This window comes from Rattus norvegicus, chromosome 1, assembly GCF_036323735.1.
Source record: "Rattus norvegicus strain BN/NHsdMcwi chromosome 1, GRCr8, whole genome shotgun sequence".
In the NCBI taxonomy this organism is placed as follows: domain Eukaryota; kingdom Metazoa; phylum Chordata; class Mammalia; order Rodentia; family Muridae; genus Rattus; species Rattus norvegicus.
This window is the reverse complement of record NC_086019.1, coordinates 2,434,838-2,461,101: the sequence shown is the minus strand read 5'-3', so window position 1 is coordinate 2,461,101 and position 26,264 is coordinate 2,434,838. Positions and strand designations below refer to the sequence as shown.

The 26,264-nt window shown below is 43.3% G+C and overlaps 1 pseudogene; it reads right to left on the bottom strand.

The window, feature by feature from the left end:
- Nucleotides 1-148: 148 nt before the first annotated feature.
- LOC134485292 (uncharacterized) lies at nucleotides 149-25,673 on the bottom strand (annotated as a pseudogene).
- Between the last annotated feature and the right edge of the window lie 591 nt (nucleotides 25,674-26,264).

Sequence of the window (26,264 nt, the reverse complement as noted above, 5' to 3'; positions counted from 1 at the left end):
TACAGGAGAGAAACCCTAGGGTTGTAATCAATGTGGTAAAGCCTTTGCACGTCATAAAATCTTTGCACATCTCCAAATACATGAAAGAACACATACTAGAGAGAAACTCTATGAATGTAACCAATTTGACAAGCCTTTGCACGACATATTAGTTTCCAAGTAAATAAAAGGGCACACTCTGGAGAGAATCACTATGAATGTCACCAATGTAGTACAGCCTTTGCACATCAAAGTCATCTTCAAAGGCATGAAAAAATTCATACTGAAGAACGTATTTAATATGGTGAAGCCATTGCACATTTATATAGTCTTCATCATCATAAAATTGTTCATACTGGAGAGATTCTACGCATGTAAGCAATGGGGTACGGCCTCTGTGTTATGAGTCCACTTAGAACCAGTACAACTCCAATACCATGTTAATGCAGATGACAAGAATTTATGTAATCGATCTGATTAATCAGGAATGTGGAATATACTCAGGAGCTCACCTGCAACCCATGTTATGAATCTTTTAATTTTGAAAACCACAAACATATGTGACAAATTACAGATACTTTTTTCCACCCCTCAGCATTTAGGGATAGGGGCTTTCTTTAAGTGATTGCACAATATCAATGGATATAGAATATAGGTTTTACCATCTAACCAATCATATCCATTTGTTCTTTTGCCATTAGGAATAGTCATGTTTTGTGAAAGAAAAGAGGAATAACAGAAGCTGTTCAGCTATTGGTAATTCTCCAGCTCCCCTAGAACCTAAGAACTTTAACGTAGTTTCATTCCATGATTAAATAGAGTCCAACAACAAAAACGCAGTACTTAAAACACATTTCTTTTGCTTGTTCCCAAAATTTGTATATCATAGTTCTCTACAAATACATGAAAGAACACATCCTGGAGAGAAACGCCATGAATATAAGCAGTGTGATAAAGCCTTTTCTGGCAGTGGCCATGCAGGGACCATAGTATGAGTGTTTCAGTGATAGGATTCTCCTGTGGTAAGGCCCATGGAAATCTCTTCCCACTTAACAAAGAACTGGGGTGAATTTGGTGGCCTCTGTGCTTATAATCTAGATCATGTGTGCTACAAGCTCTCCTTGCTTTTACTATGCTATTAATACTCAAAAACGTTTGCTTTCACCTTCTGATCATGGGCGAGGCTGGGTTCATGTAGGCTGAAAGCTCTATGAATGATTCTGTGTTTTTCTCAATACTCTTTCAAGGAGTAAAGGCCTCCTCTCTTCTCTTTGCCTCTGTTGGTTCATCAGATGCGACCATTAATCCTGAGTATTTGGGGGCACGTAATCATTTCCTTAGAAAAATAGCTACAGTAACATTGAGTAAGCCTGTAGCAGTTGTAGAGAGCAGTGGGTCCTGCTTGCATAACTGTTCTAAAAAAAACTAATACTGATAAACAGAGACTTAAAAAGGGGAAGCTATGGCTGATCCATAGAAACTTACAACTGGTTCTTAGAAAGAAGGTATTAAATGGATAGGTGCTTATTAGGAAACATTGCTTGGTACAATAAGCAGATCTCTATGTGCAATTAAGAAAGTATTATGACAAAGGGATGCTATTTGATGAATGGACTTATACCCACAACTGTTTAATCTGTCTCATATTGCTTAACTCAATAACCAGCTGCCATCTGGGTATGTGCTCACGTCCACAGGATATTTCTGTCTGGATATTTATTTTTGGCTTGCTTTAATTGTGCTTTGTAGTACAAAATGAAGTTAGGGAGTAATTGACCTAGCCGGAGATGGGAAGGGGGAAGAAAAACTACTGGGGGCTTTTACAGTGATGGGGTTTTTATGATGCTGATGTTATGATTTCATTTAAGCAGAACAACCAATGATATCACTGCTCATGGGAACAGGCTTGTGAGTGTATAAAGAAAAGTGGGTCGAGCTATTCAGTGCCACTTGGTTGAACATCAACAGGTAGTCAAGAGTCTTCACTTTTGCCAAGACCATACATCTATCCTCAGGTTCCAGAACCCCACCAGAGATGGACTCCAGCACTTCTCACAGCACAATTATCTACAAATACATAAACTAATACATACCAGGGAGACAATATATAAATGTCAACAATGTAGTAAAGCCTTTGTATGTAGCAGTAGTCTTACAAAATATGAAAAAATCAAACTGCAGAGAAATTCCATAAACACAGTCAATGTGGTAAAGTTTCCTAGGATCTTCATACAGGTGTAAAACCTTTAGTGTATGATCAGTCTGTTAAAGCCTTTGTATATCTCAGTAATCCTTGAAGTCCTGAAAGAACTCATACAGAGGGGAATCTATGACTGTAAAATATTTGGTAAGATCTTTTAAATCACTGCACACACTATTAAAAATTAAGATAAATCTCTTTAATGACAGCATACATTCAGCTCTGGCTAATACTCAAATAAGAGCTGGCTGAGAGTAGATTTTCTTTTCCACCTATGCTGTCACCCTTGTCTCTTTTAAGTTCAGGCCCCAGGTTAAGTTTTGAACAATTTAAATATGGACTAGGGACCGCAAGTGTAGCCACTTAGACAAACATTTACACAGCAAATACTTTCCCAGAATATTTCTCTTATTTTTCTTTTTCTTTTTTTTCTTTTTTTTCAGAGCTGGGGACCGAACCCAGGGCTTTGCGTTTGCTAGGCAAGCGCTCTACCACAGAGCTAAATCCCCAACCCTTCCCAGAATATTTCTTAAGTAAACCAGTGCCTTGAAATGATTTCCTTGGTCAAAAGCAATACTGTGTGGAATACCATGACAATAAATAAGCCATTCTATAAGTCCATGGATGCTGGTTTTGGCAGAAGCATTATGTGCAGGAAAGGCAAATTCACAACCAGAATAAGTATCTACTCCAGTAAGAAGAAAACATTGTCCTTTCCATGGAGGAAGTGGTCCAATATATTCAACAAGCCACCAGGTTCATGGCTGGTCACCTCGAGGAATGGTGTCATATCTGGGGCTCCGTGTTGGTCTCTGCTTTTGGCAGATCTTGCATTCAGCAGCAGCTGCAGCCAGGTCAGTCTTGGTGAGTGGAAGTCTGTGTTGTTGAGTCCAAACATAATCTCCATCTTGGCCACCATGGCCACTTGGTTCATGTCCCCATTGACCAATGATAGGATTGGCGGGTAAAAGAGTCTTACTGTCCACAGAACATATCATCTTATCTACTTGATTACTGAATTCCTCCTCAGCTGAAATCACCCTCTGGTGAGCATTTACATGGGACACAAATATCTTTGCCCATTTGGAGAGATCCATCCACATACTTCCCCATATGTCTTTCTCACCAATTTTCCAATTGTGATCCTTCCAAGTCCCTGACCATCCAGCCAAACCATTGGTTACAGCCCATGTCTCAGTGAACAATCATGTGCATCTGGCCATTTCTTCTTTCCCATAAACTGTAATACCAGATGTACTGCCTGAAGTTCTGCCCAGTGTGAAGATCTTCCTTCACCTATATCTTTCAGGGTTGTCCTAGAAAGGGGTAGTAATGCTGCAGTTGTCCCCTTCTGGGTGGTTCCTGCATAACATGCAGAGCCAGCATTAAACCAGGTCCTAGTCTTCTTCAGTCGGCCAATCATACGGAACACCCCCATAAAGCTATAGGTGCATGCTTAGCAGCAGATGGCATTGTAACAAGAGTAGAAACCATAGGCATTTGGGCAACTTCTTCATGTAATTTGCTTGTGCCTCAAAGACTTGCTCAGCCCAATCACATGTATACCACTTGTATTTGATAACAGACCGCTGCTGTCCATGTCCTACTTTCTCACTTGGAGAGTCTGATAACACCCAGCTCATGATGGGCAGTTCAGGTCACATGGTAACTTGGTGTCCCATTGCCAAATGTTCAGTTTTTACTAAGGCCTAATAGCAGGCCAAGAGCTGTTTTATAAAGGGAAAACAGTTGATGATGGTAACTTCTCCATTGGGGTGCCCATGCTCAGTCCAATGGTTAGCTGCAAGCATCCTCATATATATCAGTAGGGCTTTAGCAGAGTCTCTCAGAGACATCCATATCGGGCTCTTGTCAAAAAACACTTCTTGGCAACAACAATAGTGACTGGGTTTGACATCTTCATATGGGATTGATCCCCAGGTGGGGCAGTCTCTGTCAGTCCCTGCTCCACTCTTTGTTCCTGTGTTTCCTCCTGTGAGTATTTTGTTCCCCCTTCTAAGAAGGACTGAAACATCCACATTTCGGTCTTCCTTCTTCTTGAACTTCATATGGTCTGTGACTGTGAATGCCAATTTCTAAGTATATCTATCCCAGTTATACATTCTGGAACTGGGGATATGACCACAGGTTGTGTTCAGGCACCTACTGGACCTACTGTGAGTCAGGCATCAGTCAAAACTCCATTAAACCCCTGTCCTCCATAAGCCCCTACTTTAACTGGAGGGCCATAGCATTTCTTGGGATCTCCTGGGATCAGAACCAGTATCCGATAGACCCCAGAAAGCCTGATTATTTTCTTTCCCCAGTGTACAGTTATCCTTGTAAAAGGCTACAGGTCTCTCTGGGGAAGAACTGGAGAGAGGCTAATAGCAAAATTGTTAGGCGTCTTCTCAAGATCCTTCCTCTGAGGAACTTGGCCAGCCCTTCATTCAAGGGGTTCTGGGTCTGCAAACTGACTCAAGTCTCAAATTGATTCACTGGCCAAGATTGCCTTTTGCCAGGATCCAATGTAACCTCTCTTTCATTTGTTTTAGAATTTGTCTGCTTATACAGATCAAACAGATATGCAGTAGGCTTCTTATCTATTTCGTGCCTGGAAACACCATGACTGATTAGGCACTACCAAAGATCCAAACGAGTCATGCCTTTAGAGCAGGGTTAGGGTTAGGGTTAGGGTTAGGGTTAGGGTTAGGGTTAGGGTTAGGGTTAGGGTTAGGGTTAGGATTAGGGTTGGTTAGGGTTAGGGTTAGGGTTAGGACTGGTTAGGGTTAGGGTTAGGGTTAGGACTGGTTAGGCTTAGGGATAGGGTTGGGGTTAGGGATTCAACCCATGCCAAATTAGAGTGTTTGCAGATTTATTGGGGGCAATTCTCTAGTGGGCTCATTGATCCCAAGGATAGAGTTCATTAGTCCCAAAGAGGTCAGAAAAGTCGATATGGGGATTAAGGATAAAGAAGGGTGGGAGAAAGAGAGAAAGAGCAAGCAAGGCAAGGAGGGAGAGAAAAATGTTGTAATGGGGGGGTAACAGGGAAAGTGGAGGGAAGAGAGGGAAGGATAGAAAGGGGAGGGGGAGGGAGAGAGAGGCAGATAAACAGGAAGATAAAGAGTACAAAATTTCTGGGTATAGGAAGAGCTTCTGGGGAAGGGAAAGCTTGGCCCCTGCGCTGTAAAGTTCAAGGTACAAGGTGGGGTATGCCAGACACGCCCTGTTACAGCTGGGGACTGAAGGGTGCTGGGAGAACCTGGAGGCCCAGACAGCTTTGGTGTGTTAAATATATGAAGGTCAGCTGATTGTCGGGTCTGAATCCCAACAGCCACAAAACAAAACTCTTGTTTCCTCAAATCTCTCCTTAATTGTTAATATCTTGGGCACCCTTCCACTTGTGGGACAGATTAATAACTCCACTGCAAGTTGAGTATGGGGGTTATGCAAGCTGTATACCTTGATTCCAGGAAGGGAAAGAACCTACTGAGTGTTGTGAGCTGAGTTCAGGTTGAAGTGAGGATCTGGTGAGCACAGGGTCACTGCCCACAAAAGGGAGGAGCAATAGGCTGAGCAGTGGTAGGTGGCCTGGTGGGTACTTCCTAGGGTTGGGCGGGGAGACAGATGAGAATGCTGTTGGAGGACAGGCACAAGTGCTACTGAAATGCAAATCCCTGTAGATCTGGAAATGGTCTGGCCCTGGGCTTGAAGCTTAGGGCGAGAGAGCTGTGTATCCTCCCTGTATCTTCAGCTCACTCTAACCACTTCGGAGGTGCTCAAGTCACTCAAGACTACTGACGAATCAGAGTCTTCACTGGACAAGCCAATCAGAAGAGAAGGCGGGCATTTCCTGGTGCCTTGTTGCAGGATTCGCTTAGTCGCCAAGCCTTCTTAAATGGTCCTGGCAGCTGTGCTCTGTGTCCCACGGTTGGATTCTGTGAGGCATGCTCAGGCAAGCTCCAAAGTTGCGACATGGTGAGCACATTGTCAGGGCACACAAAGGGGTAGGAGACATGGAGGGCCGGGCGGGCTGGCGGTGGGGTGGGGGTGGGGCTGAGCAGTGGGAGCTGGTGTGGTGGGTCTTTCCCGGGGCTGAGTGGGAATTGGCCACTACCTGTGGGGTCTTAGCTACTCACTGGACCCAGAGGCAGTTTCTGAATAACTTCCCTGTAGGGGTGCAACTGTGCAGAGCATTTGGCTTGTGTATGGAAAGATCCTTGGCATGATCCCAAACTCAGAAGCCTGGTTTCTACAAGTTCTGTTCATAGCATTTAACATTAAGGTGTAAGATCCATTTGGAGTTATTTTGTGGAGGTTGTGGAAGGCATCTCATGTGCTGGGTAGCAATCTAATATCAAGCTGTAATTTAAGAGTAGAATTGATGATGTAAAGGATTTGTTAAAGGTTAGGAGATAGCAAGGCACACCAAGTAGAATTTAGCTGAGAGAGGACTGCCTGCAAAACACCCCACGTGTAAGTAGTAACCTAACCAGGCCTGTTAGAGATTAGGATGCTAGGATACACAAGTTTGTTCACCAGGATTGTCCAGAAATATGGCACCAGACCCTGATTTGCAACCAGCCACTAGGCCCCTCTCCATATCAAAGAGCAGGCCTCTAACAAGCTGATCAGTAGGGCATTACAGGATCACAATCAACAGTAAGGCCTGGTGTGCCATAAAGGTTTAGTTTTCTTCTTGAGAAAAGCATAGTTCTGCCACATGGGCAAGATGACACCCGGTGACAACAATTAGAAAAGGTAAAACAAGGGGTTGGGGATTTAGCTCAGTGATAGAGCGCTTGCCTAGCAAGCCCAAGGCCCTGGGTTCAGTCCCCAGCTCTGAAAAAGAAAAAAAAAAAGAAAAGAAAAGAAAAGGTAAAACAACAACAAAACACTGTTTTATTGAGTGCTGGCCTGATCAAGGTAAGCTATCCCTCCTTTTCCTGAGATCCCCATGTTTGAACTCCTTCTGAGACTCAGGGACACACTTGGCAGAGCCAGTGAGCATCTGGGCCTAGTCCTTGGGAGCCTTCCCTGGGTCCCTGTGTATAGAGATCAAACAGCTCCCCTAAAACCAAGAATATGCTTGGGGCCAGGGCATTTGGGTGAGGCTGTTTAAGATTCTCAGAAAACAAATCTTCACTGTTGTGCTTTGCCCTGAAGTTTTCTGTATTTTAATGCTAATTCCCCTGCCCCAAGGACAGCTGCCTAGTCACCTCCTCAGAACTCAGGTGACTTCACCTGAAGCACCTCCCCATTGAATTTGTAAAGTACAGGTGAGGGGCAGGTACAGGATAGAAGGAGGCCTATCAATGGAGGAGAAGGAAGGATGGGCAGGAGAGAAGTTTGAAAGAGGAGGAGGAGACTAGGACAGAGAGGAAGAGAGAGGAGAGAGGAAAGGGGGAGTTATGGCAGATGATGTTAAGAGTCTGCTCTGTGTATTTACAGGTTGTTACCAATGTTCCTAAGGGATGGTTGGTACTGGGCTTTGTATGTTTAAGACGGCAATTATATCTTACCAATTGGATCTAACATTATTGTGTTGTGTGTTCTTTATGTGGGGGTTTGAGTGTAGGAAAGTGTGAAGCTGTGATGTGTTTCTGCCAAGATATCTTGGGGCACTGCTGTGCTGGACCTAGCAGGATAAAAGACCAACAATACCCTCTTTATTTTTACATTTTTACAACATCACTTCCCACCTTATGGGGCTATGGTTCCCAAGGCCACTATAGGCTTGGTAAGGAATATTTTTGAAATACACTGAGTTCCTTGTGCAGCACCATTTGATTAGACTCTTCCTGAGTGTATCCCATTATATGATGTTTCTGCTAAGTTCGTAGTTTAATCTTTCTGCTGACTTCATAGATGTCTCCCGTTTCTTTCCATTTCCCTTTTCTAAACCATATGCAAGGTGATATTCTTCTTAAGCTTATTTAGCTTACCACTCCACCCCCACCTCAGTTTTTATACTTTCTAGCTTCTCCTTTTCCTATGTTTTTCTTCATCTGAGACCTTCCACTTAGGACACTGTCACTAACCTACTGTTTTAGGGCACTGGTGTACTTATGAAACATCCTGGAAATGTTTGCTGTGTAAATGGCCTATTTAAGTGGCCAGACTTGTAGTCTCCAGTTTATATTTAAATTATTCAAAACTTAACCTGGAAAAAAAATGGGCTGGGGAGATGGCTCAGTAGTTAAGAGCACTGACCGCTCTTCCAGAGATTCTATTCCCAGCAACCACATGGTGGCTCACAACCATCTGTAATGGGATGCTATTTTCTGAAGTGTCTGAAGAAAACCACAGTGTACTAACATATAAACAAAATAAATAAATCTTAAGGAAAAAAAAAAAAAACGTAACCTGGAACCTGAAGCTAAAACAAACTTAAGGGTGACAGCATACATGGAATGTAAAATCTACCTAGGCTAGATTCTCTTTTAGCATTTTAGACCCAGCTAACTGGATCTGTGCTGGTCTTTGCTACTTTGTGGTTTCTTTTCCCCCACTTTTAATCCCCCTCCTTAGCCCCCCTCCCTCCACCCTCGTTTAACCCCCTAACACCAGATAAGATATACAAGCATGGAGGAGAAAAAGATCCTTGAATCTAGTTCCTTGTACTCGACCCACCAGCATGAGTCGAACAGTCTCTGCTGGGGGCAGTGAAGATGCAAAGCCAAGAGTTAGATTTGGGGGGACTGCTGTTTAATACAACTGCCTCGAGTTTGTTTTTCATAATTTTCCTGCCCCACAGTGCCATAGAAAGCAAAGCCACAAGTTAACAAACAATTCTCCAAAATATGCACAGAATATCGGTTCTTATCCAGAGGCACGTCCCTGTTCCTTCCACCAAGGTTGATAGAACTTTCAGCCCCTCCAATCATCCCATGCCTCAGCAGGCTGATAAATTTGCCTACAGCCCCTGACCCACTTTGACTGCCTGGGTACATACAAAGAATAGGGTCAGCTGTAAGGCACAAACAAAATAGCCAAGTGTGGGGAGCCAACTTGCCTGAGACCCCAACATTGAGCTAATTAGGACAGACAAAGAACATATGAAAGCTCACCTAAAGGACAAGCTCAGTGGAAAAAACCTAAGGTTCTAGCTAAGGTGCAGATACCAATCTGGGGGTCAGCATTGCTCAGTAACAAGGCTTGCCAGGAGTGCTGACACAAATCTGGTGGTCCAGCAGGTTTGCCAAGTGTAGGCTCCTGACCTTTTGTTGGGAGCTAGCTCCATACAGACCTTTGCAAAAGAACCAGCTTCCTGTAGACCCCTACAGACCCAGGGCTGTGACATTTTGCTGAGAGCCAATTTCCTCCAGACCCACAGATTGTGATCTTCTGCTAGGGCCCAACTTTCTATAAGACCTAGGCCAACATCCCGCAGGAATGAGCCAACTATCCTGTTGCAGGATGGGACAGCCAAGGAAGAAAAAAGGTGTAAACAAAGTTCCCGAGGTCACTGTATTGGGTTTATCAAGATGACCAAGATACAAGGAACACATTACTCTGTCCCATCCAACAGGACAGTCAACGAGGGTCCAGCGGGTACCGAGAAGAGAATGGGGGACAAGAGACTTGAAGAAGGACGCTAATAGAAGGGTCTGATCAAGGTGACAATTTTATTTTTGTAAGCTCTGGTTATATACTATAGCAAGGCTGGGGGAGGAGGAAATCTTCAGGGTGCTGGGGGACCTGGATGTATTAGCCTAAGAAGAAGTTGGCTCACACCTGCGGGATGTTGTCCTAGGTCTGTAGGAAGATGACTCCCCCACAAAGGTCAGGAGCCTCCATTTGGCAAGCCAGTGCTTAAGCAACACTGACCACCAGATTTGTATCAACCCTTCTGTAAGCTTAGCTAGAACACTGATTTTTTTTTTCCACTGATCTTGTCCATTAGATGAAGTTTCATATGTCCTTTGTCTGTCCTAATTTGCTAAATGTTGGGGTCTCAGGGAAGTCGGCTCCCCACATTTTTCAACTGTATTTTTTTTGAACATATTTTCTTGTCCTAGCCCAGTGGCAAATATACTTGTCATTTTCCTAGAAGTGGTACCGAGAGCTCTCCACACCTGGGAGAGTAGAAGTTTCTAATAAAATACAAATTTACCATACTAGGGCTCTGTCTGCCCCTAGGGTGGGGTGGAAGGGCTGAGCTAGGAAGGCTTGTGATGAGTCATGCAATCTCTAATCCTCCAATAGAGGGGCTGCTACTGTTCTCTGGGGAGCCTAGCAATCAGGAGGAGCACCAGTGGGAGGTAGCTTGCAGGTTCTTTCCATATTCTCTGATGTAGTTCATCAGAGAGCTGTGAGGGAGATGTGGTAGCCACCAGGAATAACAGGTTGGTTCAGCTATCAGAGTCCAATCTCACTGGACTGATGTGGACTGTGAACCAGACTGTGGTGCTGTTGGTACATGTGCTGTCCTGGGCAGAGGACCTTGTCCTCTGAGCCTCTCTGAGTGGGGGTTCCCTGGGGAGGAGGCTCTGCATCTGGGTACAAGGTTTGTTGATTACACTATCACTGCCCAGGGTGCACGCAAGCATTGCTCTTGGTGTGCAGAAGACAGATATCAAAACTGAAAATCCGGTTTCTAGAAGTTCTGAAGATTGTATTGCCAATTTATTTTGTGTGGTAAATTTTACAAATAGTTTTGAAACTGGGAGGGATGAGGTTATGAGAATCATCCTTTGGCTATACTTGGTTAAAATCCTTTTACCTTTCCACTATCAGCAGTCACAGTGAATGGAGTGATTCAGGGAAATTCAGTTCCAGAGTCCAAAAGGAGTTTCTGAGAAGTAGAGGTTTCTCAGGTGTGCAGGGTGGCATGTAGGTGGGCAGGGCAGATTCTCTTCATTACTAAAATCCACATGGCATCATGTGGAAGCAGACATTAAGTTATTCTTCAACCTTCGTTTGTGTGTGGGTTCAGGGGGGCTGGGTTTGTGTGATATCACACGGGGGCATTGGGAGCCGCAGAGCCATAACCCACCTTTCCTACCACCTCCACACAGAGTGTTCTAGAGCACGGGTGTCAGTAGTGGCTGGAGGGTCAGAAATATAGCAGTTTAGGGGTCAGTTAGAGTCATTTTTGTGGGAGTTGGGAAGTCTGTGTTTTTTCCATTTGAATACACATGCAATCATAGGTAATATTGGTCAAGTTCACATTTTTCCTGTCTGAGTTTCCTTAGGTCTTTTGATTAAAACTTGACTATAATTTGGGGTTTATGTTCTTGCCTTTTTTTCTCTACATCTCATTTTTTCACAACTGTGCTAAAACTTTTGATCGTTGTAGCTCTTTGATAAGTACAGATGGAATCTATACTGTGCCAAAATGTGTACTGTTTCTTCATAATCCTGTTGATGATTCCGAGGTTTTTTTCACATGGCAAATAGCTTTGAAATTAGCTGTCCTGTGATATATTATTAGAAGTTTTCTTTAGAGTGTATTGATTTTTTGCTGCAAATTGAACATACCGAACATTGCTTTTTTAACATCCCTATAATGGTGTTGTTTACAGTTATATAAATTGGTAATAGATATTCTACACAATAATTCATTTCTCAAGCTGTATAGTACGTGTGTGAAACTGAAACTGATGTGAAATAATGTACAAAGCCATAGAAAGAGGACTTTAGTGTAGACTTTAGTGACAGTGAATACATCCTTAGGGTCACGTAGGCCAGATCTTCATCAGTATGACTTAAGTGAGAAAACAAAAAGTGTGAAAATAAAGCGTGGTCCAGAATTGGACAATGAATCTGGATGTGACACAGGATTGTGTCTTAGCAGTAAACTCTGATAGCAGTAGGTTGGGATTTTCCATAGATACCTACCAAAACTAGTTATGACTATGTTTTTATAGTTGATATAAAATTGTGCATATTTAATATATGTTTTCTGACACATGTGGACATAATACCTACACCCAAGGAACCCCATTCTACGCAGTGTTGTAGTGGAATCGCGGCTCGTGGCCAGACAGACCACACCTGGCCAGTACGGTTCCAGGTTTGAGAGTTTCATTGGTGCTGGGGGTGGGAGGGGTTGCACAAAGGAGGGGAGGAGACAAAGGAGGAAAAGAGAAAGAAGGGGCAAAGTTCAGGAAGGGTTGGCTTTTGATTTGGGCAGGGACATAACTCTTGCATGTGAGGGTGGGAGATGGACTAGGAGGACACTGGAAATATATGACAACAGATGCACAGGTCCCTGTCACCTGTGGGTGACGTCACTGTTTGGAGACAATTTGCAACCACAAAGCCGGTTCCTGATGCCAACACTAAGTTATCATAAAAATGACAGAATTGCCATGGATCCCAGCAGTCTTCTCAGTCTAGTTTCCATGTACTTGAAATTAGTTTTAAGAAGCACCAGAATTCTCATGTTCATTGCAGTTGTATTCATGTTAGCCTAAACATGAAAATAACATTAATGCTCATTTGTTGAGGACAAGCTATGTGCCTCTAGGGGACCTTGGGTTAAAGGATCGGATAAAGGATCAAGCATTGGTAAAGACTCTCACAGTCAGTGCTTTATTGGTCATAAAACAGCATGTAATTATAGCTTAAGCATCATCAACCCATTTCTTTCTCCCGTATAATTTTAACCTTTAATGCACTCTTATTATCAGATGGATATGGGAGCTTGAACCATGTTGTCAACATTGCAGGTGGCACTCGAAAATGAAGGGTGACCAAGCCAACTCAGTCAGTCAACAGGGTCTCAAGGGAGAGAGTGAGGATTGAAAAGAAAAAGACAATTAGAAAATATATAGCATGATTCTACCCAGTGCTGAGGCTGAAGCAGGTTTATTTTTCCCAGTCTGCTTTTCTACAATTTTTAGTACAAGCAAATAATAAGGTCAATTCTCGGTCCAGGAACAAACAAGGCATAAAGTCCTGTGATCATTGTTTCTAGGGGCTCATCAGTTTGACAAGAGAAAAGGAATGTTACTAGCCCAAATGTAAATACTCTCATCTGAACCTACTTCCTAAGTCCTAGTCCAAGATCAAATTCCTCCCAAATTCCTATAGAAGGGCAGAAAACAGAGAATCCAGCTGAAGCAATCTCCTACAAAGGGATTTTTTCCTAATGTTTATTTAGAACATTATGTGGAGAAGAGAAATGAAAAATCAAGCTTTCTGTAGCAATAGTTCTTATAGATGTGAAGCAAATGTGCTGTTATAGGATGTGGTAAAACTGCAGAAAGTGGCTTTGTTTGGATGGCATGAGAGCCCTCTGCCAATGAGTCATACTGCATGAAGAAGTAAAAATGAGGTTAAGAAACAGATTGAAGGGGTTGGGGATTTAGCTCAGTGGTAGAGTGCTTGCCTAGCAAGGGCGAGGCCCTGGGTTCAATCCCCAGCTCTGAAAAAATCAAAAGAAAAAAAAAGAAAAAAAGAACAAGATTGACTGTTTTGTTTGAGTTTAAATACTAACAATAAATTAGAGTTGAACAAACATGTAAAAGTCTTAGATAACTGACTCGGCTCTTTGTTTTCTTTGCCTTAAATAACTTATCTTAGATGGTAATACTTTCATTTTTGCTTTGGAGAAAGCGTTTAAACATTTAATATTTTTATACATTGATTTATTTAGGCTTAATGCATAATATAGTTAATGTAGCAATTTTGTGCAACATCTCATTTATTTCTCTTGAATAGTTATTGAAACATTAGTTTTTCTTAAGAACAATTATGAGTATTCCTTTGGAATGAAATGAAAAGCATTGTAATTCTACATTCCAAACTAGTGAAAGCTAACACAAGAAAGTGACTGCTTTTGTTTCCTGCATGATATATATTTCACATTGTTGAGAACAAAACTTCTGATTTCACAGATATAGACTGGGCCCAAGATGAGCTTGTCATGAACTCCTGTGTTGCAGAGTATTTGATTGAATTGTGAACCCAGAGACTGTCCAATTTACTGGAGGCAGGGGTGAGGGGGGAGCTGTTTCTAACTAGTATGACTCAGTCCTTAGTATACACCTTTGCTCTCAAATGGTGAAGGTAAACATAGCTTTAGAAGGAAGCACTCATGTTCGTAAGTAAGGTATAATTGATTGGCTGAAAAAATGATGAATCAGGTTAAGATCTGACAGAATAGGATATGCCCAACTCTCAAGAGAAGAGGGAAAAGAAGCAATATAAGAGGAAGCAGCGGGTTTGGGGATTTAGCTCAGTGGTAGATCACTTGCCTAGCAATCAAAAGGCCCTGGGTTTGATCCCCAGCCCCTGGGGATGGGGGGCAGAGAAAAGAAAGAAGGAAAAGTAAAGAGGAAGCAGCACAGAGGGTAAGAGGAGGAAGCAGTTTTACCTGGAGAATTTTACAGAGACAGGCAGGCTAAAGACAGAAAAAGAGCAAATGAGCAAGAGAATGAGAAGAGAGCAATTTACTTGAGTTCCTTTGAGGCCAAGTACAGCAATTCAGTCAGAAGTGAAAGACGCAATTTGAATTGGGTAGCATAAAGAGTTTCAGCTAGGAGAGCAGAGTTGAACAGCCAGAGTTCAAAAGGAAGAAGAAAGGGTGATTTTATTCAACAGTTAAGTCTCAGATGCCCAAAACACTCAAGTGCCCAACTCTCCTCAGCCCCCTCAGTGTTTGCCGGGTGCTGAGCCTTGCTGATGCATGGAAGCTTTAGTTCCTAACTAAGGAATATCTTGATCTTTCTGTTTGGCACCTGGGCAGTAACACCCAGTTCCTGTTTTTTATTCCAGTTTTTCTTCTGAGGGCATAACCTGTTTTTCCACTGTGCTTCCTGGAATTCTCCAACCAGTGAACTTGGGTGTATATTCTGTGAACCTCAGTAAAGCTTTGGCATTTTCTTTGCACAAATGACCCCAGTCTGGGTCTTTTGTTAAATCCACCAGGCCTACGCCCCGACATTCTAGACCTAGATAAGACTGTACAGAAGCTGTAAGCTTCCTTGACTAGGCCTAGATTATCAGAAGGAGGAAGTAAGCCTTCAAGGCATTTTTTACTTTTTTTTTTTTCTTTTTTTTCGGAGCTGGGGACTGAACCCAGGGCCTTGTGCTTGCTAGGCAAGCACTCTACCACTGAGCTAAATCCCCAACCCCCTCTTCAAGGCATTTTTACATTCCTATGTGATAGTCACTGTCTACAAAAATAGAACCAGAACTGTATGTATCACAATCTTGCTGCCCCTATCTTTCCGATTTTGCTTTTCTTTGTTCACTATAGCTTCCCTTCATTGCATTTTCATTTAGGCAATATTGAATTAAGTTTTTATATGAGGGTAGATTCTCATATAATATATCCTGACCACTGTTTCCCCACCCTACACTCCCAACTACCCCCACTTCTGTCCTTTCCCAAAGATCCACCCCCCCTCCACACACACACCCATTTCCTCTTCAAAAAGGAGCAGACCTAACAGACAAATCAAGATAGAAAAAGACAAGGCGAAAGCCTTCATATTGGACAAGGCAACCTGATAGGAAAAATCTCAAGATCAAGCCAAAGAATCAGAGTTAAACCTGCTTCCACTGTTAGGAGTCACACAAAGAAACCAAGCTAACAGCCATAACGTATCAGCAGAGGACCTGGCATAGACCCATGCTGTCTCTATGCTTGCCATTTAAGTTTCTGTAAGATTCCTAGAAATCCAGTCAGTGTTAGTCATGGGTTCCCTCTCATGTCAAGGGCCTCAAGTTAAACCAAACATTGGTTGGCCACTCACAAATTTGTTACCATCATGCCCCAGCACATCTTAGGAGGGACCAATTGTAGGTGCGTATGGGTGTTGGGGGTGGAGGGGAGTTTCCAGGTTTCTCTTTCTTCCTTTTAGCCTGTAGAGTACCTTCTCTCCTCAAAGAGACTAGAACACAGGGGTGAAGGCTCCGAGCCTGTACTAGCTTGACCTCTGCATTTAGTGAACTGTGTGGAATTTGTCCTTAATGATCAGTCCCTGCTGTCAGTTATCTGAGAGCAAAATTTGTCCTTGCATCAGCAAGGATTGTTGAAGGATCTCAAGGGACCGCCTTGGCCAACAGCTCAACAATATGTAACTTATTAGCAACATCGAAACCCTGCCTGGTGTCAAAGGATGGTCAGTTCAGACTCCATATCCTCCATTACTAGGAGTTTTCATTAGGGTCACCCTGGTCATTGTACTGGATTTCTATACTAACTCCCAAACAACCCCTAATTCCAGCTGTTTCTACCTGCATTGTAGTTGCCCCTGCATCCCCCCCAACTGATCCTACCTACTCCTGTTCCCATCAAACTCTGGTCTACTCACAGAAATTATTCTATTTCCCCTGTAGAAAGAGATCTGTGCTTCCTCCCTAGAGCCTACCTCTTTAACTAACCCCTCTGGGTTGGATTATTATTTACCTAATAGGTAATATCCACTTGTAAGTAAATGCATGCCATGTTTGTCATTCTGGGTGTGATTTCTTTAGTTGCATTTACTTGCCTGTAAATTCATGATGGCATCTTTATAAACAGCTGAGTGATACTCCATTTTATAAATGTACCACATGTTTTGTTTACCCTGTAAGGTCAAAGTGAGTCTTAACTACCAGGAGATTCCCCCAAGTAAGGCATGAGAATGGAGTTTAATGCAAAGGCAAGAATTTATTTTCGGGTGTGTCAGGGTCAACCTTTAATCAGCCCCTCGTAATAAGTGACTGGAAGGTGACCCCAGTGGCTGTGACAAGCAGTTTTTATACTTTCAGAGGCACAGGTTACATTAGCAGGTTTACATTTCAAACTTATATGACATGCCTTTGAGCTCTTCATCTGGGAACAGAGGATCAGGCTACTATCAGTACATTTTGCAGGATTTTCAAGAATGTCCCTGCTCCTCCCAAGAACTGTGGGTGGAGAATGGAACTTGTCCTAGCCTTGACCAGAGGCAGTTGATGTAAAGCTGGCAAAAGCCCTTAGGGTCCCCATAACCTACCTACTTTCCACCAGGCCAAGCCTCCTGACAGCAATGGGCTTCTATAGAAGGGTTATCTGTACACAGAGCTGCAGTGACAGTAGATTTGAGACAGAGATGGTGATGGAGCAACACATGAGTGGGTGATATATACAGAGTGTATACAGACAAAGAAATGGTTCACATCTTAGGTGTGAAACCGAGGAAGACAGCACAAACTGTGCTGAGGGCTTTTCTGTTCGTAAGCTAGTCATGGCACAGAACTTCAGGGGACACCTGCAGTGCTCATGTTGCCTTCCACCTCCACCTTGGTCCCTCCTCTCTGAGCTTCTGCAGCCCTCACTTCCTGTGCATTGGGTGCCAACTAACTCTTCTACTCATCTCTCATGTTGATAACACCCTCTTCTCTGGACCACAAGCAGGTGGAACTCAGGCTCTTCTGTCGGCTCCTCGGATGCTGGCATGACACTCCTCCATTGTCTTCTGAGAGCGTCACTTTTCTCAATGAACAACAGAGCAAAAGCTGGGGAAGGTGCAGCCCGAAGCGCCTTCCTGGAAACTGCCCTCTGCTCCTCAGTACTATCCCAAGATTGAGGAACCCCCAGAGTGGCAAGCTCCCCTCAGCAGCCAGTTCCTGCCCCTGTGGTCTAAATGCCCCTGGTTGGGGGTCAGGGAAGTCCCTAAAATAGTTCAAAAAGAATCAACAACAAACTGTGAAGAACTTTGTTTTGCCACTCAAAATTTAGAATTCAGGTTTGGCTGTGGCCAAGGTCAGGATTAATGTTTTCCTTTCCATGGTCCTTTAACCCATTGAGACAGCTTGGTGAAGGGCTGCTAATGAGATTCTGAAAGTCCCAGGTGAACAGGTTACAATTCTTACCTCAGCCACTTGGTTTCTACCACCCAGGTCCTAACCATCTCTTCATCCTTTTGTTATTAGTTCTTACTAGAAGCCTAGTGTCATTTAGAGGTTGGTTCTCTTAAGAGGTAAAGCCACCAAACTTACACTAAAGAGAGATACTCATTAAGAAAAAAAATCTAAGTCCAGAGAGACAGTTGTTAATAGATCAGCTGACTCTCTGCTCACGTTTCTGTTTCACAGGCACAAAGTTTGGGCTTATTTTTACAATGGCCTCTTTGTCCCAAAAAGGCCTCTTGGTTTAGCTGTGTGACTAAATGCTATTTGTCCTCTTCAGTGGACCTCTATTTTCTGGACTCTCTTCTTGTTTTCTCACCATCCCACTTGAGATGCTTGTTAGTAGCTGTTACCAGTCCTCTTTACTACTGTGGAAATACAGAATCCTACTAGAGGCCAGAAAACATGTTCCACACATGGATGGAAGGCCCTCACTTCTGCCTGTTGACTTCAATATGCCTGAAGGTAGGGAGTGCCAGGTCTACCTCCAGACTCCAATGGTGTGTCTCTGAGGGGCTGGAAAAGGCCACACCTATTTGGCTAAGGTAAGAAAAAGTTACAGAAACTTCAGGTGTTAAGATAAGTTGCTGAGAGAGTTAGTGTAAGTTGCAGAAAAAGTAAGGTTATATAACAGAGAGCCTGAGGAAGAGAAAGGAAAAAGAAGATAAAAAGAGCAGGAAGCTAGGGAAGAAAAGAGACAAAAAGAAGAGGAAGCTAGAGAGCTAAAACGAAATAAAAGAAAAGAGAGAAACATATACTGGCCACAGTAGTTAGGGAACCTAGGAATACAGTATCTGGCAACAGAAGAGAATTCCTGGCTAAAGGTCAGAATGCCTATTGTAAGAAAAATGACAGTGGGTCAGGGACTGCCCCAGGATAGGGGGGAAGCCCGCCCAGTTGTTTTGTGAATACAGGGGGAGGCAACACTCTGTGCTCCTACGCCCAAATGGGCTAGTGATCAGCAGAAGACCTTGAGTACAGGGGGCTACTGGCAACAAACAACACTTATGGACTGCCTGAAGAACAGTGGATCTTTGCGTGGGCCAGGTAACCCACCAGTTCATGGTCATCCCTGAGTGCCCCTATTCCTTGCTCTTGAAAAATTTGCTCTCCAAAATGGCTTGCATGGGCTGAAATGGCTGAGTGAGGGCATGTGTATATATCTATAGACTCTGTATGTGGAGCTTAAGACCTCTCTCAGTGCACCAGTACCTGATGCTGGGAGATGTGTGGCTTAGTGCCGTTCTGCCTGGAACATACCATTCCTGCCAGCCGGGCACTAACAATTATCACCCAATCCAGGACTTAAAACTGTGGTAGAGTGGCTGATGTTTTTACCTTTGAATGGAATATACCAGAGGATGGGACCACTGGTCAGCTGACATGGACTAGATTCTCCCCTGGTTGGGGGCAATCTGGTCACCTTGCTGCCCAATCCTGACCTGCAGCCACCACAGGACGAGTGTCAAGCACTGGCAGAAGCCCATGGGTGGAGGAAAGACCTCTGTGACTGACTGATCGACCCCTGCTGAAAGTCGAGGCTACCTTCTCTACAGACAGGAACAGTTCTCTTCATGAAGGTCAGAGATGAGTGGGTACTGCCATGATGGACAAACAAATGTCATCTGGGATGGACAAACCTCTACCCCCCAGCAAATCAGCGCCGCAGATGCCTTTGAAATCTCTTGGATGCCCTGATGAAGCCAGCAACTGTATTATTCATTGCCCAGGACATCAGGAGGGAAGAGATTCAGTGGCATGGGGCAATAACAAAGTAGATTGAGTGGCTCGAAAAATGGCTATGCAGAAACCTATCCTGGTTACAGACCTGCAAGAGACTGGGAACTGGGATCGGACTAAAGGATGGCCTCACTTAGAATGTACAACAGAAGAAAAGTCCCAAATTGCTTAAAAGAAAAAGGACAATGGCACACTTGAGGGGAAAGCTATACTCCCCAGAGAACAAACAAAGACTCTCTTTGCCAAATACACAAATGGACTCATTTGTGAGATAAGTAGCTTGTCCAAGTAGTTAAGGCATATGTAATAGCCTTTAAGATTTTAGCCAGAGAGGCAGTAAAAAAGTATAAGGTATGCCAGTAAGTAAATGCTTAACAAGCAAACAGGGCAAAGAGACCTAGAGAGTTTAGTGAAAAGTCAAAGTGAACGTCACTGAGATAAAACCAGAAAAATATGGTTACAAGTATCTCCTAGTGATTGCAGATACCTTTTTAGGAATAGATAGAAGCTTTCCTCACCAAGCAAGAGAGGGCCTCGGTAGTCATCAAGGAGACACTGGAAGAAATCTTCCCCCGATCTGGAGTGCCCAAGGTAATCTGGTCAGACAATGACCCTACTTTTGTTGCCTAGGTAAGCCAGGGCGTGGCCAAGTATTTAGAGGTCGATTGGAAATTACATTGTATCTACAGACCTCAAAGTTCAAGACAGGTAGAGAAAACAAATAAAGCTCTAAAGAGACCCTGACCAAACTGACCATGGAGACTGACGCAGACTGTGTGGCACTCCTTCTGTCTTGCACTCTTCAGAGCAAGAAACATCCCTTCCAGATTCAGCCTTACCCCCTTTTGTGATCTTATATGGGGCCTCGGCTCCTCTGACTGTATTAGATGATGTTACTGAACCAACATGTCATAGTAATAATGATTTGTATGCCAGGCTAAAAAACCTACAGGTGATAGAGAAAAAATCTGGTCACAGCTGGCAGCAGCCTATGCCCCAGAGACCCCTGAGACATCTCATCAGTTCCAGGTCAGAAACTCAGCTACATATGATGACACCGAGCCCAGCACTTGAGCATCGCTGGCAAGGACCGTACTTGGTTCTGCTGACCACCCTGACAGCCGTCAATTCTCAGCCCTCACCAGCCGAGTACTAGCTGTTGGGGCTGAGAGCTGGGACCTAGAGGGACACTCAGATCTTCAAAAAGCTACCTAGACTTGCACATCAGATAAGTAGATACATCAGAGACGTGACTGAGAGGTTGCTATAATGCACAATTAAAGAGTGTGCTTTAGAAACAAGAAACTCATGTTTGCCCTGGATTCCATCAAAATAGGTCCCCCAATCATAGGTGTGGGGGTAGGACATATGTTGGTACTCCTAACACTTCTTGGGACTGTGCCTCAGGGATCACAATCTGTATACGTTTAAAGGTTCTAAAAGACAGTCATGACTTTGGTGTGTAGGTCCAGATAGTGTCCAGATTGACAGGTAGAAGGACATCTATCAGAACTCTGTTTGAAAACACCACCAGCCTCCCATAAGCATTTGTGTAACCAAACAGTAATTAGTCTTAGGACAGCTGCCACTCATTATTCTCTGCTCTAGCTGGGCTGTTCCTGATAATTTGCTTGGTTTAAATTTTTGACCCATGCGTGGCAAATAGGCTAATTGTTTTGCTAAACTTCAGGTGAGTGCTGTTCAGTTGATGGTTCTGAGACAACAGTACCAATCAGTTAGGACAACTGGTGAAACTGAATGTGAGACTTGATACCAAAATTCTAAGATTAGAATTACTTAGTAGAAGAAGAGGGGAATGAGAGAGTTTTAAACTAGCTCAAAACTCAGAACAGGATCTGACTCAGGAAGACAGATGGTTAAAAGTGCAGGAGGACTGGTGCAGACTCACTTACCCTCCGGATGTCACCGGACATGAGTAAATGAGTAACGGATTCTGTTCTGCCCCTGTGATGTTTGTTCAAGCCCCCATTGTGCCCTACAGATAATGTTCCAGCCTTTGTGTCCTGCAGATACTATTCCAGGAAACCTGGGCCAAAGCCTAACCAGATGTGTATCAGATGCAGATGCTTCGTCAACTCTGACAAACATTTACCCTAAAGGTCAGGAATCAAGATCTGTTCTCAGGAGAACGAGGGCTTGACTTTCCCCTGATTTAAACCCTAGGGTCTTAAGAACAATCCTATGACTTTGAAAGTTTCCCCTTTTGACATATTTGGTATTTCCTTTTGACGTCCCCTCATCTCCTGGGGCTTGTGACTTCTTCCTTTAAAGAGCCCTTCTCCCAGCCACTCAAGTTCACCTCCTCTGTCTCCTGCATGGGATACTTGTCAACCGGGAGCTCCTTACGTAATAAACTTCATCTCTGCTTATTGCATTAAGATTGGTCTCTCGTGTGTCTTGGGTCCGCGACTTCCCGAGACTTGAGTGAGGGTCTCCCTTTGGGGATCTTTCAACATACATGAATGACAGATAAAGCCACACTTAAAAAGACTTTAGGAAATAACCTGTGGTGGTTTGTTACCACTCCATAGGTGCTGAAAGACCATAAAGCACAGAATAAAGATTGGGGAAAAAAGAGTTCTTTTTCTCCTCTCCTCTCTCAGTGCCCCTTCCTCTCTCCTACTCACCCCCTTTTCCCATGGCAATTTCCCTGGCCTTGGTCCTTGGGGCCAGTAAACTTGCCCACCAGAAAGCATCTTCCAATAAACTGTCTTTGATATAAAAAAAGAAATATTTGAAGAAGCAATTGCTGATGAATTTTAGAAATTGATTGATACCAGCAACATAACTGAAAAATTCATAAAATATTAAAAAGATAAATAGGTCTGGAAATTAAAAATACAAAGCCTTATACATCATACTTCCAAACAGCTACATCTATACCCAAAACAATAAGCCTGTCAAAAACCTATACACATCATTGTGTCACACTTGAATTCCTGAGAAGAAAAGATTTTGAAGGCAACCAGAGAAATAGTAGCAACATTAATGCAGAAAGTGAAGATAAAAATTATAGTCATTGTCATACCAGAACTTGTAGTAGCTTAAAGGTATCTTTAACATGGACTATGGGAAGAAAGAAACTACTAATACACAATTGGAATTAAAAAGTAAACTAAACAGAATAAAGACTTGTGCAGGCAAACAAATATTGAGTACAAATCATCTGTGTACTCAATTCAATCAGTGGATCACTTTCATGATAAACTGTTTTTCAGGCAGGAAATACTATGACACCAGAGAGAAATTGGGATCTATACTGTACAGAAAACATACTAAGAATCAAATAAATAACTTCTATTTTAACATTCTCTAATAGAATATTGGCAATGGTAAAAATAGTATCAGTATTCTATTTGTTTACAGAACACACAGAGGTAAAATATGTGGTAATGCTGATAACAGCACAACAAAGTTAGGAATGAAAATTGAGAATTTATTATGCTAAGTTCTTCATAGTGCACATAATTTGAATATAGACTCTGATTCATTAAAAGCATATACTGTAAACACTGGGATAACTACAAGTATTAAACATAATTGTGATGCTCTTTTATGTGAATACAACATGCCCTCCAGATCAAGGAAGACCTGAGTTTTTAGAACCATGAGGTCCTTTACTGCAGGGACAGCACTGGAGCCTCCTGGGAAGTCAGAGTAGAGCTGCCTTGGGACGAAGGTCTGGACTTGTTGGAGGACATGTATCACTGTAGAGCTGAGCTGTGATGTCTTATGCTTAAGCTCCACCCAGGGTGGAATACGTCCCTTCCTAGCTGCCTTCGGATCAAGGACTCTCAGCTCTTTCTCCAGCACCGTGTCTGCCTGCGGCTGCCATGTTTTCTGCTAATATGATGATGGACTGAACATTAACTGAAACTGAAGGCAGCCCCAGTTAAATGGTCACCTTTGTAAGAATTGCCTTGGTCATGGATCACTTCACATCAATGAAACACTAAGACAATGGTTCTTGGCGGCTTGAAGTCTAATGCAGGGAAATTCATTAAATGTTAACAAAATGCTTTCCAAAGAGAATAAGGAGGAATGAGTAATAATTCAACCGTAATGATGAAGTGAATAATAAAAATGTGCAATTTATAACTAGAAATGCCACAGATTTTAACATTCAACACATAAAAATACATTAATCATGAATTGTTTAAACACACCAATTAAAAGACAGTGAGTATTCAACTGGTTAAAAAGCAGTAATAAACTTTGTACTGTCTATAAGAATGTTTATGGTGGATACCTTAAGCAATAGAATTCTGAAGACGCTATACTAATGTTGGACCAAGTCCAATTCAGAAGGTAAAATTATGAAGAATGATGTTGCTTGGGAGGAAAAGGCTAATTACTAAGAATATATAGCAATGCAAAAAGTATGTGCATGGAATGTGAGAGTTTCTAAGGAGGTGGAATAAAGCCTCAAAAAGAGTCCAGATGGTACTGGCTTGCGCTTTTAATCCCAGCACTTGGGAGGCAGCGGGAAGAGGATCTCTGTGAATTCCAGGCAAACCTGGTCTACAGAGAGAGTTCCAGGACAGCCAGGACTACACAGAGAAACCATGTCTCAACAAACAACCAACAAACCAACAAACAGGCAGACAAGCTTAAAACAAAAAAACAGAAGAAAACATGGAAACGCACAAATGTAAATTCAGGAATCCGGTTTTGAGCTGTGCATGGTGGTTTTCATGTCTGTAATTACAGCATTCATGAGTCAAAGACAAGATGGTTAGATGTTTGACCCCAGGCTACACTCATTCCCAACTGTACAGCACCAGGCTTATATGAAGCTGAGCCTTCGGGTCCTAGCTAAGACTAGAAAATGGACACTTTTGGGTCTACACCTCGATTGCCAGGTTACATTTATCCAATTGGGTTTGTCTCAGACTTTGCATGGACAGCTATGCCCAGGCTGGTAGGAGGAATGGTTTAAACAACACATGGCTGGTTGCCATCTTGACTATGGGGTAAAGAAGGAGGAGTCATAGCTTCACCACTGACTTAAGGCAGCCACATGGCTGGCAGCCATCTCTGTTATGGGTCGGAAGAAAAGAAAGGAACGCTTGGTGGCCCTGACAGCCAAACCTTGTCCTGTAATAGTAACCCACTTAGTATTGTGAAGGAGTTACATTGTTTTCTCTTGTTAGAACATAGTTTTTGTCTTCCAAAAATGATGGTTATGCTCTGTCTGTATACTTAAAAGATATTTATTTTAACATACAGGGAAGTTTAGAGCAGGTAACTAAAAACAGACAAAGGTTGTTTATCTCAGACATGCTTGGTAGGTAGCAGCCCTCAATGCTGTCAGAGAACCTGCTGAGAATGGCATTTGAGATGCTTTAACTCACCATGACAGAGGCTCCCAAATCCTAGCAGTGACATCTTCAAGGCCTCCAAGAGGATGTGGGCATCGTGACCAAGGACTCCACCTGGACTGGGGTGCACTGATGACTGGGCATTACTTCCCCAATGCCTCATCCACTGCCAGGACCCTGCCCAAACCGTGGACAAATGGGGCACAAGACAGGCATTCTGTTGCTTAAAATAGAGTTAGGTCGGTCTCCTGAGTTTCTCCCAGGAAGAGCAGGGTTGCCAGACCTGGCAGTCAAGGCTGACCTTGTGGTGGGATCTTGGGCCCCAGTGAAGCCATCGACACCACAGCATCCCTGTAGGGCGGGCATCCAGGTAACCAGTCAATCTCTTCCATTAATTGATACGTAGGCCTGTGAATTATCCTCCCGCTCAATCAGGTAAAATCCACTCTTCTCAGGTTTGAAGGGTTTGATGACAGACAAGTGAAAGAATCAACTTTCTTCTATTCCTTAACCTAAAGAAACTCACCTTTCCGTAACGGATCCCAGTTATCGACCACCTGCATCTCACGGTGAACAGCCATATAGGAGGAAAGGGTAAAGTTTAAAGTTCATGCAAGGTCTGACAATAGGAAAGTCTGAGGAAGTTTTTTTTGGCTCTAAGGTGTTTTAAGGTTGGTAAATGCAGGTTACGAGTGTTAGAGGATGGAATAAAAAGTGTGGAAAAGACTGAAAAAACCCTACCCATTCCTTCCCTGCACTGTGGTTCCGGTGCAGTGAGGCTCTCTGTGTTTGCTACAGTGTGGCCCCTCAGACTCCACGGCCTGCCCTCAGGCTCCAGTGCAGCCCCTCAGATCCAGTGCTGCCCCTCAGACTGCAGTGCAGCGGCTCAGGCTCCACTAGAGCTCCTGTTCCACATCAGGGCCGGAACTTTCCTCATTTCGGTTAAGTAGGAGGATTGCAGATGGAGGAAGGCACGGTCTCTGGCGGATCCGGTCCTGCTTTGCTCTGTTTCTAAGAACATTTCACAGACTTTCATACACCGCCCTCGAGGGCACTGCATGCAGTTTGTCAAAAACCTAAAACCCTGACAGCCCGACCTCTCCTACTAACAAAGGGTTGACTGCAAATCACCGAATGTAAATTATTGGGCCTCATGGACATCAGCATGGGAT